Below are 17,260 nucleotides of genomic sequence, written 5' to 3' on the forward strand. Positions count from 1 at the left end.
TAAGGTAAGTGATCAAAACGTTATTTCTTCAAAACCAATGACCAAACCGAAAACAAAAGAAATCATGAACGTATTTAACCCAAAAGTTAAACATAGGACCGACACCCGTATACTATTTACACACGATTCTGGTGAATACACATATAACGAAAGGAGATTGCTGTTTGTACAAACGTTCAATTTATGAAGCAAACCAGAATCTGAAGCAAATTCTTTTGTTTCACCTAAATCTACAGTTTCAATTACAAAAAAAATAATGGAAAACAATCATAGCTCAACACTCTAAGCCATGCGCATGCAGCAAGCCGAATCCGGATAAAATGATGATTTATCGATTTGATTCGTGAAGGATATGAAATCAAGCACCATGTATTTAACGGAAAGTTGAATCATTTCATCTTGCAATTTATGAGTTTCAAATGGGAAGAAGTTTATACCGGTGCTAATTCCCAGATTTCTTCAAGAAAGCTAATAAGCCAAGCCCAGCAGCAACTGCAGCCCCAGCTGCAACAGCACTGTATGCAGCAGACCATGCATCGGAGTTGGCATAATCTAGGCTTCCCGAACCAGAACCCATTCGATGAGGTTTTGTTCCTGAATAATCTAGATGCAATCGCAAACCCTGCAGAAGTCATCAGATCAGTTGTATCAACTTAAGAGACGACGAATAAGATGCTTGGGAACCATAAACTATAAAACCTGTGAGTGATTAGAACTACAATGAAATGATGTCTTAACGCCACAAATATCCCATGCATCTTATAATTGAGTTCAACATGGATATCTATCAAAAGATCAAAACAAGTTTTCTTTGGACTCATAGTAAGAGCTGTATCTAGTTCCAAGCATCTTTCCATCGTACAAGTGTATTTTGTTTGGGAATTACGAGTAATGTAACACCCCCAACCCGTATCCGATCCGGATACGAGTCCGAAGTGTCACATTGACTTTTCAAACATTTATTCGTATAAAATAGTGAGTAATTTAAAAAACTTTGATAACATTTAACTTATTCAAAACGTTTACAAAATATATATCAGAGTTCATACAATTTATGTCTTTAGACTACATGCCAACTACACTCTATATACAGTACATATATTTTCTGATCTGACATTTGGTAAGGAAAACTGACCTGTCTTGCTCCGCATTACTCTTTACTCTTCTCGAAACCTACGTGTGAAACAATCACACGCTAAGTCGAAGACTTAGTGAGGCATAACGACTTATAATGCACTTCATAACATATATCAATACATGCATGTTCTGTTCTATCATGTTATACCAATTCCATGCATTCTTCGTATCATATAAAATCATATCAGATTAATTACAGTAAATACATACATACACATAATTCATCATTAACAGTTTATCATGTAATCACATACTTTTATTGTTAACCTTTTCAATCAAACACTATACACACACAACATCATATGGTTCACGTAACACATTTCAAACCACTTATAAATCCATCGTATACATATCACATTCAGTATGCTTGTTTAATCACTTTATTAGCCCATGTACACTAGTGAGAACTTAAGGTATGTGAGTACATTGAGGTTGTGCACACATATGCTGTCACCACAGCTCGATCAATGTCCCGAAGGACCAGTCCATAGATTCCGAAGAACCTAGGTAATCAGTCCATATGTCCCGAAGGACATAGGTAAACAGTCCATATGTCCCGAAGAACATAGGTAAACCCTCGACCCTTGCCATGCCAACTATACCCCTAGCTCTCATATCACATAACATGGGCATTATCATTTATAACAGTTCACATTACTTATTCATATTCTTTCTCTTATAAACACATATCTTTTCTTTTCAGTCACGTATCACATGTACGTGTAATCATTGATCTCATAATCACATGTTCCTTCTCTTCTATCACATACCACATGTATGTGTAAACATATATCTAATATCATATGTTGCATGTAATCACATAGATCTTATCTCATAACATATACTTGTTTTCACATATATATTTCATATCATTTCTTATACCATCACATAATCCATTTAACATGCATAACATATCATGTAACATTATAATAGAAATAACTATAAGTCATATCACTTAGAGCACATAAAAGAACAGATCAATTCATCTAATCAAGCATACATACATGCATATTCAACTCATGCCTTTAATCATGAATTCATGTGTAACACTTCAGGAAATAGACTCATCGCAAGTCTTATTTCCATCGCACATCATATACTATTGAATATGCACTCACCTGGCCTCACTAGTCAATTCTAATCTCTTATCTTTCCCCTTGATCGATCTTACTTGTCAATGATTCCGGAACTTGGTTAGGCTCTGAATCTACATAATTATACATTTTAAGACAATCATTAGATACCTACACCTTGTAATTGGATACTAGCAACTTAAACGAACTTATTAAACCAATATGCACATTTTTCCTTTAGGGGGAATCGGTTCCCTACTAAGGGGGTATCGATTCCCTAATGACATTCTGAAAATGTTATTCGTTTGAAGGGGTATCGGTTCCCCTTGAATGGGTACCGATTCCCCTTGCCTAGAAATCATATTTTCAACCCGAAAATTACTTCATTTCCACTCAAACACTTCATATATCATCCCTTTTTCATTCTTAACTCTAGTACACATACTTAAACCAATCTATATTCATTTATTTCATCTTAAACCTCAAAATCCTATCTTCCATATGAGATTTAAAAATCATACCAAATTTTCAATGTGTTCTAATTCCAATTCTAACACTTCATACTTCTTAATTAGATTGATGACAAGTCAAATTCATCCCTAAAACTTCAACAACCATACCATATCAAAATTTCATCTTAAAACTCATATTGCAAATTCCTTCATAATTCCTTTATCTTATTGTTTAAATCCCATATAAGCTTTCCTTAAACTTATTTAATACCCAAAGAATCAAAACTAAGCTTAAAACTTAAGAATTAACCAACTGAAATTAAACTTACCTTTGCCTTGCTCTCCCACGTATGAAGAAGAAGAAAGGAGCAGAGAGAACTCTGGATGCTTCTCAAATGTCCCACGTTTATATTACCTTAAAAAAATTATAAAAATCTTTCTGGTCAAATGACAATAATATCCTTAATTTCCTTTAATAATTACCAAATAACCTTCAATATATATATATTCAAATAATCATTGAATTCTTTCATTCTTCTACTTTAGTCACCAAATTCTGAAACTTTACAATTTGGTCACTAACCCGGTATTGCAGATGTTACAAGTAAAATACGCTGTAAAATGCTCAAGTATGCGTAAATCCATTTAAATCACACAGTCCAATCATACCTTCCAACCAACTAACCGTGCATGCTCAACGGCCTCTGAAAGATCACAGTCGGATGCCAATACAACTTTGTCATGGTCTTCATCTTCATACTGCATGAAATCTCCACCAATTAGCATAAATTTTGGAGAAATAAAAGTTAAATACCAAATTAATCATCATGAAGTAACAGTTCATTCCCCCTGCACCTAAAAACCTACCAAAATTTGAGGTACACTGTTTCTATCTATGTCATCCTCCAGCCTATTGAGGATTGCTGTTATTAGATCTGTCAAACTCCGTGTATCTGTATACAGAAGAAACAAACAAAAATCCTATTAGATACAACTTATAGAGAGGGACAGGGAAAGATCTTACAGAAGAATTAGATCCCTCCGATAATATGAGCATGAATGTAGAAAACGCAATCGCATGCTCACTGAAAATGTGCAACGGTTGTAGGACCCATAACCAATTGTAAATCACACTAGATGTAAACCATAAGATCCGAACTTAATCCCAAACATTATTCTCCAAACTAGTTTCATATAGAAGTTAACTTTGCCAGAAATGTTTTGGCTAGGCTGCAAAAATTTAACAAGTGAAAATACAAGCAACACTAAATGTTACGATCATACCAATTTGTTATAATCATGTGTTCTTGTAACTGATAGTTCAGCTCGTCAAAGGGAGACTGGAAGCTTTCAGCTCGTCAAAGGTAGATTGAAACCTTAGGATTCGCTAAAGAGAGACCCAGATCTTTTACGGTTTTGGTATAAATTCTGATTATGGTTTTATTATTTCATGTCCTTTAAACAAGGACTAGTCTTATTACATAAAGGAAACCTAATCCTAAAGCGTACCACAAGTAAATCTATGCATTCGTCCCCTTTTATCTTGTATTTTGAAGCCAAACATATTTGGCATATTGGATGAAGGATAGGGAAGAGATCTCCCTGTCTCCGCTCCATCACTGAAACATCAGTATGAATAAGTTAGTGGACAGTAATGGCACAAACCACAAGTATATAATCAGAGAAACATCAACAAAACAAACCTCCGACTCTCATTATCCTCTTCATTGGGAGATAAGGCCATTGCAGAATCCCAAAACTTCTGCATCATTGTTGTGGCAGCCTCATTATTGACACCAGAAGTACTCCCAACCTAGTTTTGAAGAACACGTGGAGACCGTAACAAGTCAAATACTTTTGAATAAATATCCATACATTACAGCATTTATCCTGTAAAATTACTTTAAGAACATCATAATCTTAGAAAGATACTCACTTGACTTAAAGTAGCGATAGCAGCATGAGTAATATGGATAACATCAAAAACAGCAACTATCTCTCCATCTGCATCCAACCATAGAAACTCAATAAGAACTGGTTTAAAGCATGTACAACACTAGATTCCTTGCAAAGTAGTAACTCGTATCACCTCTATCTACGACAGGGAGGTGTAAAAATTTTCCATCATGCATGGTATGCAAAGCATCAACAATCGGGGTGTCAACTGTTGCACATTCTGGGTTAGGAGTCATGACCTATGCATCGAATCAAAAGCACAATGATGAGCATATTATAGAGGTGAAAAATGATGAGTCGGTACAAAAGCTTACAAGGTCAATATATGAAAAGGAAAACAGGATATTCAAATGTGGCAAATACCTTCTCCACAACAGTAGTATCTGGAGGCAGATTTTGTGGTATTACCCGAATCAATATATCCTTTGAACTGTCAGAAATTCAGAGGCACAGGTTAGAGTCTGTGTCAAAAAACAACTAACAATTTAAAGTAAAACAGATTGGTATTACTCCTTCCTCAACCACATAGAAAATGATGTTGAATTGCATTTTGATTCAAAAAAGACTCACGTTAGAATCCCTCGTGGTTTGCTTTCAATTGTCACAACTGCAGAGTTTACTGAGATTCAAGCATCTTTTTCGCAGCCACTAAAACCGTGTCATCTGGTGAAACTGTTACAATCCTGATAGATAGGCATTATGTTAAGCTAAGCTACTAATAGTATCAAGAACAAACAAAATATCATCAAAAGAGGTTGTATAAAGGACCAGATAGATAAAAAAAAGTATTACCTACTTTGGATTGTCTGTAACAATCGTAGACAGTGAGGGCCTGAACATTCGCTCACGAAGTGTCTCAATGAATGTACTATGACCTGCATATCACCCCCAAAGATAGCAGAGACTTAAAACAGGTCAACTGAAATCTAAAATAAAAACAGAAAATGCATAATACAAGGGCCAAAATTAAAAAGGAGAAAAGGTACAAATACAAGGGCCAAAAGCAAAAAGTTGAAAGGTACAATTTACAAAGGTACAATTTACAAATACAACTTCATTGAAGACAAGAAAACATCATCCACCAACCTGAGAGGGAAGTTCCCCAATTTTTTTCTACACCTTCAACAGCAGCAGCAATAGCATTTCCCTTTTCAGCTGCCCTTTCCATTCGAGCAATAGCATCATACAAACACTTAGCTATATCAAGCAAAGCAATGACTTCTCCATTTTCTACAACAGGCAAGTGTCTAAACTTTCCTGTTTAGAAGGATATATGAACAACATTAGAGGTAAGATCTGAGAAAATATATCACACAGAGAGTAGATGTTCTTAAAGAAAGGCCAACCATGCACCATCTTCTGAAGTGCCTCCACTGCAAGAGTATCAGAAAGAACAAATACAGGGTTGGTTCTTGGTCATTGCTTTCGAAACTGGTGTCTCCTCCAGATTAAGCTCCCGGGCTATCACTCTCGTTGCTATGTCCTTGAGTCAATAAAGAACAAGAACCAGTAAACAAGACACATCATAGTTGTTATAGTTCAGTACACAGAAAGGATGCAAACCCCGCCCCCTCAAACAAAAAAAGAAAAGAAAAAAAAACAAAAGGATGGAGCCAATGAATAAATTAATATGAAGAAGAGCGTTCCTCATGCAAATGTCAAATCCAAAATGTTTGAGATAAAGGGATAAGATATGATACCAAAGTGAAGCAATAATTCATGCAGTTTGTCTCCGGTCCACTAGTTTCGATATTTTAAATTTAAGTGAATTGGTTACGGCTCACTTGGTAGCTGGGCTTGCCGTGTAACTTTTATTAACCGTTCTTTTCTGATTATGATTTACGAGTAATCGTGTCACAAATTTGTACTTTTTAATTAATTGTTTTCTCTGTATTAATATATGGAAATTAATTTTATTAATAAAAAAAGTAATACCTTATCCGTGAGGATCCCACAAAGCAATGCATTAGAGTCAGTAAGCAATAAAGCATCAACTCTACGAGCAGCCATTCTACGGCAAGCTTCATAAATGCTTGTACTATCAGGTACCGTCCGGGCCTTTGAAAGTCGCAACCTTCTCACAGTACGCTCTCCAGCTAGTCCCCTTTCCACATGCAAGTTGATTCAAAATGTTCCATTACTACTTTCAAGATAAAATTTTACATTGGTTGGAACTTCAGAATATAAACCTTTTTTTCACCAATAACTTTGACAGAATGAACACAATAAAAACATGAACTTTCACAAACTATCAGTGGTCGCTATGAATTTTATCCACTTAGAAAAATAAAAAGAAACTAAAAAATAAATATACATAGTCAGAACTGATAGCAGCTTCTACTCTTCTGGAAATTGGACTTAAGATTTCAAAGAAAGGGGAAAGTTTTTAGAGTGTCGACACAATTTAAAGGTTCATACTTAAGGCAATGCAACTAAATAGATACACAAATTGTTCCAAGTCCAACCCCTCAACTTAATTGAAGTACCCATTTTAGACAGGCATTTGACACCTCAAAATGTGCTTGTTTTATTGATAAAAGAATATGAGCTTGCAAATAAAAGAAAAACTGAACGCTGCTACGACAGACATGTTGCCAAGCAACACAGGCAACGCTCCCAATGTATAATAAAACCTAAAAAGGAAAAACATCATGGTTGCTATTTGCTAACGATATCCAACTTCAATCATAATGAATATACCTGCCAACATCCTTTCCTTTATATTAGGCAAACAACTTACGCTACCAAGGCAATATTTAAGAACTAAAAGCCTAAAACCTAAGATTAAACTGCAAGAACATTTTATTCTCAAAATAAATGCGATTTTTCATAATTTAATTTACACAGAACTTCAATAAGTCTTCAATATTCAAATTAAACTAACATATTTTAAAAATAATCTTAAAAAGAAAATAAGAGTTGAAAAAAAAGACTTACATAGGACGAGAAGATGGTAGGAGTTTTCGGCTGGTGTCGGAACCTCCATTCTCCGGTGATTTCTTCCTTGTCGACGATAAGTTTACCATTGATGAACTTCGCCTAGATGAACCTCTTTGACTTGCCATATCCAATCCCTGCTAAACATGTAGAATTTCCATCAAAGAAACATATAATAAAAACAAAACAATAAAATAAATTAACAGCTTACCTGAATCAGAAACTTGTTTTAAATCCTATGTCCAATCCAGAGATTGCAGTATTACCGCAAAAATAAATTAAAATTGGAGCTCGATTCTTCTGATTCAGAATGAGAAAAGGTTTAGCGGGAAAATCAAGCGATCCGAACAAAAGGAAGACTCAAGGCTTCAAAGGCAAAATCGGCGGAAATTTTCGATTTTCAAGATTTTGACGAGGAAAAGAAAAGCCGGTCGGGAAATTTGGATTCTCCCCGAAAATGCTAATTGAGACCAAAACGCTAAGAAATCGGAAAGCGTGTGAAAATTGGAGGGATAAAGAAAAAACAAGATTCTTTCACGTGGGATGTTGTTTTAGCTGTGATTACTCCAATTAAATGGGATTTGGGAGTTTTTTTTTTACAATTTTAGCCAAGCCAGTTTGGTTGTTTTTTTATGGATAAAGTACACAAAAGGTCCTCCGATTATAAAAAATTACTTTATTAAATATCTTAACTATTAAAAGTTACAAAGTTATCCCTAATTATATGGTGTTGCTTTATTGAGCCATATACTATTAAAGTTACAAAATGATCACACAATTGCTTATATGTTCTAAACTCATCCTCCTCCATTAAAAAATTAACGACAATCTGAGTTGAATGTTAATCTACTGACTGGGATAAGATAAAATATAATCTCAGAATCTCAAAAAACTATCATATCACAATCAACGTGTTAACGTATAACTCAGACGATCGTCAAATTTTTAACAAAAAATGATGAATTTGAAATATACGAATAGTTGAGTGACTATTTTATAATTTTTAATAGTATATGGACTTAATAAAGTAACATCCTATAATCAGATGACATTTTATAACTTATAATAGTTGGAGAACTCAATTAAATAGTGTCCTATAGTTGGGGATCATATGTGTAATTTACCCTTTTTTTTATTATGAGTAATAAAATAGTTAATTCTCTTTCAAATATTCTAAGGTATGACGTATTAGTCACACTTAATTATAAAAAATGTAAAACTAAATAATTATTCTTTTTGGCCTTCCCTTTTTCTACATCTAAAGTTGACATGCTGTTTTGAAAGCTCATACAGCATGCTAGCCTGTATTAGTTGACTTGTTATTAATTATTATGAATTCAAAGTTAAAAGACAATAAAAATTCTTAGATTAAATTTATATTTATTATATATAAATATATTTACATTACAATAGATAAATCAAAATAATTTTTTTTAATTTTATTTAATAGACGGGTAAAACAATTTTTATATAGATTGTTGATGGTCACTTTTTTTATTTCTTTTTTATTTTTTAATAAAAATAATTTTATCCTAGTAACATTAAACAAAGCTTTGATACAACCCAAAGTTCCGCATCAACGATAAAACATTAACCAACAAGTCTAGTGTAACCAACAAGCTAAACTCCCTTATGAATCCGGATGACGTAACAACAAGAAACTTGATTATTATTAGAACAACATGTGTCATAAAAATTAAGCTTCACACCCTCCTTCGGGGAAGACCATCGACAATGGCTATCCAGGGGTGGGGACCATGAATAATACTTATACCCTACAAATCAATTGAAGCCATAGAATCCATAAAGTCAATGGGAGTTGAAGTAGATGCAGTCGAGTGGAGAAGACAGTAACTACGAACAAGCACCAAATCAGTTTCGTCCATGAGAGACAAAACGGTTATTTTATAAATCAAGTTATTATTTTATAAATTTTCATAATCAAATATTTAACAAAATTCCTATTTATATGTTTAATTTATTTTCTATTTTGTGCTTTAAAAATAAGATAATTCTATTTTTTTTTCTATTTTTTGCTTAAAAATTAATATAAATAAAACGATTTTAGTGGTTAAAAGAATCAATTTTATCCTTAGAAGTCCTAGATTTGAGCATTAATGATTGCAAGACAACGTTCGTTGTCAAATAATTGAATTTTTTTAGATCAAACGCTACCACTTATAATAACCCTAGATTAAAAAAAATAATCAAATTAAAGTGAAGGGTAAATGATCTATTTGGTATCCCATTTATTTTTCATATTTCTCTTTTGGTCACTCAATTATTTAAAAAAAAAAAGTATTGAATTTTATGTTTTGTTTTTATTTTGATATCCTACGATTAAGTTTAACTATGGACTAAGAAGAAATAATGATGTAACATGATTGTTGAGTTAATCGAATGACGAAATTGGCCAAGAGGGGGGTGAATTGGCAATAAAAATTTTGTGGAAGCTTTTGCAGAAAATTGAAAGTATTTGCACAGCGATTTACAGTGGTTCGACTTTCTCAAACAAAGTCTACGTCCACTACCTTAGCTATCCACACTAAGGATTTTCCAACAAATTCACTAATTTGTTCTTTCTTTTGAGGCCAAAGAGATAACCTTACAATTCCCTCAAGAGTATACCCCAACTCTTGAGAACACTCTTTTCTCAAAGAGAAGATTACAAATTTGCAAACTTACAAGAAAACCTCACAAGGTAAGATGTTTGCACAATTCTAGAACAAAGAAAAGAACACTCAAAGATGAATACAATTGAGCACAAAAAGTGTTCTTGAAAGCAAAATGAATATTGAATGAAAATAGGCTTGAAATGCTCAAACTTGAGGTTTGATGCTTTCTCTTTGATTCTCTCTTGATTCTAGTTGCTTGATGTTTCTTGTTGTTTATCAATGGCTTCTAAGCTTGCTTAAATACACCTTGGATCACTTCTGAACGTTGGGGATGATTAGAGAAGATATTATAGCCGTTTTAGTGTGAAAACATTTAATAAAACAGCTTGGAGCGTGGGGGGAATCGGTTCCCCCTCATAGGGAATCGGTTCCCTAAGTGTAAAATTCAAATATTTCGACCGTTGAACAGGGGGGAATCGGTACCCCCTTGTGGGGAATCGGTTCCCTCCGAGCATTCTGGAAATCTCGGAGCCAAACCATTCAGGGGGGAATCGGTTCCTCCTATGGGGGGGAATCGGTTCCCTCTGAGCAATCTGTAATTTTTGGCTTTGAATTGGTTCAAAATACTTTGTAAAATTATTTTGAAATTGTTTTATGATTAAAACTTAATTTTACACTTAAGTAAGGATTAAAAATGATTTTTGAAATATTTGGAGTAATGTTTTGATATTCGAATAGTTATATCGAATATACTTAGAAAATCATTTGGAAAATCTTAAAATCCATTTAACTTAATTTGTTATATCGAAATATTAAAATGTTTCAACAATCTCCCCCTTTTTGATATAACAAAACATTTTAGTAATTTTAAGATTTTTGAAATCAAGTTTTGAAATTACTCCCCCCTTACTTTAACACTTCTTCAATTTATAACACCTATTCTTCTCCCCCTTTTTGTTAAATCAAAAAGACATTGTAAAACAAGGTTTTGAAATCATTTAGCCAATTGATTTATTAATTATAAGCTTTAGCTGCTAAGATCACAATCAAAAGAGATTAGCCATTAGTTTCATAAATCAATATTCATAAATAATGTGATATGGCAAAATTGGTCATATTGCTAATGATGATGTAAATGATGCAAAAACGAATAAAAACACACCAAACATATAAGTTCACACTATCCATAAATCCAAAATCCAACAATCCACAAAATCAAACAATTCAAAATGTTGAAACAATATTCATTTTGTTCAAAGTTTTAAAGCTAAACATAAAATCAAGCATCCGGATCGGTAGGAGGAAAACGGGCTCGCATAGCAGCCATTTCATGAGTTAGTTCATTGATACGAGCGTTGGTAGATTCATTGTTTGCACGCATCTCCCGAAGAATCTCTAATTGTTGAGCTCCCATTGTGGATAAATGAGACTCTATAGAGGAAAAGCGCGAGTCCATAGTAGCGTATCGGAAATCGAATGTCTCCATAAAGGATTGAAAATATAGAGGCATTTGATGCGTTTGTTGTGCTTGCTCCTCGGGCTGCTCTTCGGGCTGATCAGGCTTATCTTCGGCTTCATCAATATCTTGCATTAATTGCTCAAGCTCGGGATCTTCGTCAGCTTCGGGTGGAGCTTGTGAAGAACTAGCTCCCGGAGTAGAAGATCGAACCCATTCACCGGTTTCTTTGTTCTTTACCCATCCCGCTCTCGTTAAGGAAAGAAGATTTATTTGTTTCTTAAGAGGAAAAACGGCATCTAGACCGACTCTAAGCCCAGCTTTGGAAAACAGATTACTCAAAAAGCAACCGTAAACTAGAGATGAACAGTGTTTCTTGTTAGGAACAAGATTTACGGTTTCAATAATTTCAGCAAAAATAATCTGAGGTAGGTTAATTTTAATACGGTTTTCGAAACAATGTAACCACCAAAGATCCAAAGCTCTAAGAGTAGAATAACGACCTCCGGATGGTCGAAACCACCAAGAAATCATTAGATGAAGAAAAACGCTCATGTAGGTCTAAGACACTCGCACTATCTATTCTTTTATAACGAGAACCTAAAATTTGTTTTTCATTCGAAATACCATCATTATCTAATCCAAATGTATTGGCTATATATGCAGGGGTCAATATATAAGAATTGTCCTAGGAGGTAGGAACGAATTCCTATGGTTTCGGTTTCAGCTTGGTTTTTAACACATACGGCATTAGAGTAGAATATACGAACAAGTTGATGGTAAACGATGGGTTCAAGATCAAATAGTTTATCAAATTTCCATTCTTGTAAAATGGGAAGATATTTAAAATCGATAGCTAACATAGCTTGACGAGAAGGAATACGTTCTTCCCGGATTTTGTAAGAATCGAAATATTGATAATACCAAAATCGGTGATTTCTAGACCCAGGATGATTAAACACGAATTTTGAATAGTCAAGTTAGGATCAGTGGGATTGGGATTAGAAATTGGAATAGAAGGAGGATTTGGAGGTGGATTTGGTTGACGACTAGAACGACTAGATGAAGACCTAGGACGTTTAGGATTTGACATGGTGAAGGAAATCGGAATAGATAGAAAACCTGCAATTTTAAAACAATGTATGCAACTCAATTAATCCCAAAACTCAATTGAGTCCTCAATATTTCAAGGTTCTCTAAATCAATCCTAATGGGCAAAGTTTTTGAGAAACTTTTGAAAAATATGGTTTTGAGAAACAATATATGTATAGTTTTCATAATAACAACATAATTTAATCAAAAACAATAATTTGAAAAATAACATTTTTTTTATTTCGAAAATTAAAAAATTTGAAAAATTCTTGTGTTTTTGATGAAATTAGTTGTAACATCTAGTTTCTAATCACTAAATAATCAATACCCGATCACTATTTTAACCTAGAACTAATTGAAACTAATCCTATGTTCAAAAATAATGAAATAAAGAGTTTAGAAAAATTTACCTTGAAAGATGAAGATTGAGGGGATTTAGATGTTGTTTGCACGACTTTAATGATTTCAACAGGTTTAGAAGATGATATTTGAAGTAAATTCCGATTATATCGTCGATTTGAGACAAAAATGGAGATTTGAGGGTGTAGGAGATGAAGAAGCGGAAGAGAAAAGAAAATGAGGGTTTTGGGGTTTTGGGGTATTCTGTTCGATTTTAACAGAACCCCAGGGGGTATCGATTCCCCTGTGGGGGGAATCGGTTCCCCTTCAAAGGGGGAATCGGTTCCCTCAGGGGGGATCGATTCCTCTGCACCAAAATGCTAAATCCGATTTTTTTTAAGCACAAAATGCTAAATTAATCTTTTCTAGTGGTATTGGCAACTCATATATCAAAATTAATTATGTTCAAACAATTAAATTAATCTTTAATCGATTTTTGAACATAAAATTAATTTTCACTAAGAATCACAAACTCCCCCTAACTAATAGCAAGAATGCATCAAAATATTATTATAAGCATTTTTCAAGATTTATTAAAAGTGCTAAAATTATTTTAAACACTAAGTGAAGATAGGTTGGTCAAACCTAATTCTCTCCTAAGTGTCCAAATCTTTCCTTGTCTAAGGGTTTTGTAAAGATATCCGCTAATTGGTGCAAAGTATCACAAATTCTAGAACTACATCTTCCTTAGTGACATGTCTCTAATGAAGTGATGTCTTATTTCAATGTGTTTAGTTCTAGAGTGTTGGATGGGATTTTTAGTGAGACAAATAGCACTAGTATTGTCACACTTGATAGGAATGGTACCTACTTCAATTCCATAATCAAAAAGTTGTTGTTTCATCCATAAAAATTGTGCACAGCAACTACCGGCTGAAATGTATTCCGCTTCAGTGGTAGATAATGCAACACAATTTTGTTTCTTTGAAAACCAGAAATCAACATATTTCCAAGGAATTGACAAGTACCGGAGGTGCTTTCTTTAGCACATGATTGAAACCTAGCACACAAGCAAACACTAAACATAATATCCGGTCTACTTGCGGTCAGATAAAGCAATGAGCCAATCATGGATCTATATAATTTAACATCCACACATTTACCTCCTTCATCTAAGTCAAGTTTTGTTGAAGAGCTCATTGGAGTGTTTATGAGGTTTCCCATTTTCCAGTCCAAACTTCTTGAGCATATCTTTGACGTACTTAGCTTGATTAATGAAGATGCCATCTTTTTTTGCTTGATTTGGAGTCCCAAGAAAAATGAGAGCTCCCCCATCATGCTCATCTCAAACTCACTTTGCATTAGCTTAGAAAATTCTTGACAAAGAACATCATTAGTAGAACCAAATATTATATCAACATAAATTTGAACTACTAATAAATCTTTACCTTTTCTCTTTAAAAACAATGTAGTGTCAACCTTTCCTTTTAAAAAACCTTTTTCAATTAAAAATTTTGACAATCTTCATACCAAGCTCTAGGAGCTTGTTTTAAACCAAGAGCTTTTGTCAATTTTAAAATGATCCGGAAAATTTGAATCTTCAAACCTGGAGGTTGTTCCACGTACACTTCTTCTTTTAAAACCATTTAAAAATGCACTTTTAACATCCATTTGATATAATTTAAATTCATGAAACATGCAAATGCTAATAACATTCTAATTGCTTCCATCCTAGCTACGGGAGCATATGTTTCATCGTAGTCTATGCCTTCTTCTTGAGTATAGCCTTGAGCAACAAGTCTAGCCTTGTTCCTCACTATTACCACTTCATCAAGTTTATTTCTAAAAACCCATCTAGTACCTACAGTAGATTTATTACTAGGCCTTTCAACTAATGTCCATACTTTACTTCTCTCAATTGATTTAATTCTTCTTGCATAGCCATAATCCAATGTTCATCTTTTAATGCTTCTTTGATGTTCTTAGGCTCTATGCATGAAATAAATGCAACATAATTACAGATATTTCTAAGAGAAGATCGAGTAGTTACCCCTTTTGATGGATCACCTATAATTTCATCCTTGACATAGTTGTACTCTCTTGGAAAAGATACTTCCCTTTCTTCAATGGTTGGATTCTCGAGGGGATCATGAGTTTCCTCATCTTTTGTTTCTTCCTTTGATGATGATTCTCCAACGTCATGTCTAACGTCATTGCTTGTACAATACCTACATCATCATTAACAAAAGAATCCTTCCTCGGAAGGGGATTATCATCGAAAACAACATGTATAGACTCTTCTACAACTAAGTTCTTTTATTAAACACGATAAGCTTTAGAATTTAAGGAATAACCCAGAAAAATTCCTTCATCAATTTTAGCATCAATTTACCAAGATTTTCTTTACCGTTGTTTAAAACAAAACATTTACATCCAAAAGGATGAAAATAACTAATGTTAGGCTTTTTATTTTTGAGAATTTCATATGGAGTTTTCTTTAAAATTGGCCTAATCATTACTCGATTTACAACATAACAAGAGGTATTTGTGGCTTCCGCCCAAAATATTTTGGCAAATTATTTTCACAAGCATGGTTCTAGCCATTTCTTCTAAAGTTCGATTTTTCCTCTCAACAACTCCATTTTGTTGAGGGGTTTAGGTGCTGAAAAATTGTGGCTAATACCATTAGAATTACAAAACTCAATAAATCCAAGATTTTCAAATTCAGTTCCATGATCACTTCTAACACTAGTGATAGAGTAACCTTTTTCATTTTGGATTATTTTGAAAATGTGATGAAATTTTCTAATGCTTCATCTTTAGTACTTAGAATAGAACCCAAGTGTATCTAGAATAGTCATCTACCAAGACAAATGCATATTGTTTTCCTCCCAAGCTAGTAGTTCTAGTTGGCCCAAAAAGATCTAAATGGATCAATTGTAATACTCTACTAGTTGATACATCATTAATAGATTTAAAAGAAACTCGTTTTTGTTTTCCTTTAGCACAAGCATCACAGATTTTATCATTATCAAATTTAAGCTTAGGCAACCCTCGAACTAATTACCTTGATTAGCCGTTGCAAAACACTCATACTAGCATGTCCTAGTCTCCTATGCCATAACCAACTATCATGTTCATCCTTAGCACTAGGCATAATTAGTCATATCAATAGAATCTAAATGCACCATGTAAATGTTTCCTATCTATGACCAACAAGCATAATCCGATTAGATGCAATGTCAATGACTTTACAACCATTAATTTCAAATAAGACATTGAATCCTTTATCGCATAATTGACTAATACTCAATAGATTAAGCTTTAATCCATTCACATATAAAACATTCTTAATTTGTATGGAAGAGGTATTACCTATTGTACCATACTTCAATGTGACCTTTTGAATTATCACCAAAAGTCACTTCTCCTCCATTTTTGACGTTAAGCTCTATGAACCGGCTTTTGTCTCCGGTCATGTGTCTTGAGCATCCACTATCAAGGTACCATGAATTTGAATTTTTCCCGTGCCTTGTAGCAATGCTCCTTTCCCTACAAACATAGATTAATTTTGATTTTTGGTACCCAAATTCTTTTGGGTCCATATTCATTAGTTTCCAAAATCCTAGTTCCCTTAGGTATCCATTTGTGTAGGATATCTTTATCTTTAGTAGTAACGAGTCCTTTAGGAACCCATATACTTCTAAAGATTTTACCATTTAAGGTTCGTTGAGGATATCTATGATTGTAGTTTCTAAAATCTTTTCTAACAAAGTTGGATTTTGAATTTTCTCCTTTTTCAAAACGTTTTGTTCCAACTTTATCAAAAGAAGTTTTAAGATCATCAATTTTCTTTTGATGATCATCATTGACCTTTGAAAGTAAATTTTGCAAATCTAAATTTTTCTTTTCAAACTCTTCTAGTTTGATTTGCAAATCTTTGATTTTACTTTCAAGATCATTGTTGGTTTTGGATATGAGTTTATTTTCATTTTTCAACTTTGAAACATCATTTTTATATTTAAAATAATTTCTCATAATCCGAAGCCAACCCATTATATTCCTCTAATAGCTCATCATAAGATAAATCATCAAAATCAGATGAGTTAGAGGTTACCTTAGAATCTTCCCCAAACGCCATTAAGCACAAGTTTGCTACTTCTTGTTCTTCTTCATCGCTCCATGTAGCCACATGAGCCTTGT

General features: G+C 33.6%; 1 pseudogene; it reads right to left on the minus strand.

The window, feature by feature from the left end:
* Positions 1-352: 352 nt before the first annotated feature.
* On the minus strand, positions 353-8,013 carry LOC120124837 (annotated as a pseudogene).
* Positions 8,014-17,260: the final 9,247 nt, after the last annotated feature.

The sequence above is a fragment of the Hibiscus syriacus genome, unplaced genomic scaffold (assembly GCF_006381635.1).
Source record: "Hibiscus syriacus cultivar Baekdansim isolate YM2019G1 unplaced genomic scaffold, ASM638163v2 tig00110429_pilon, whole genome shotgun sequence".
Lineage (NCBI taxonomy): Eukaryota > Viridiplantae > Streptophyta > Magnoliopsida > Malvales > Malvaceae > Hibiscus > Hibiscus syriacus.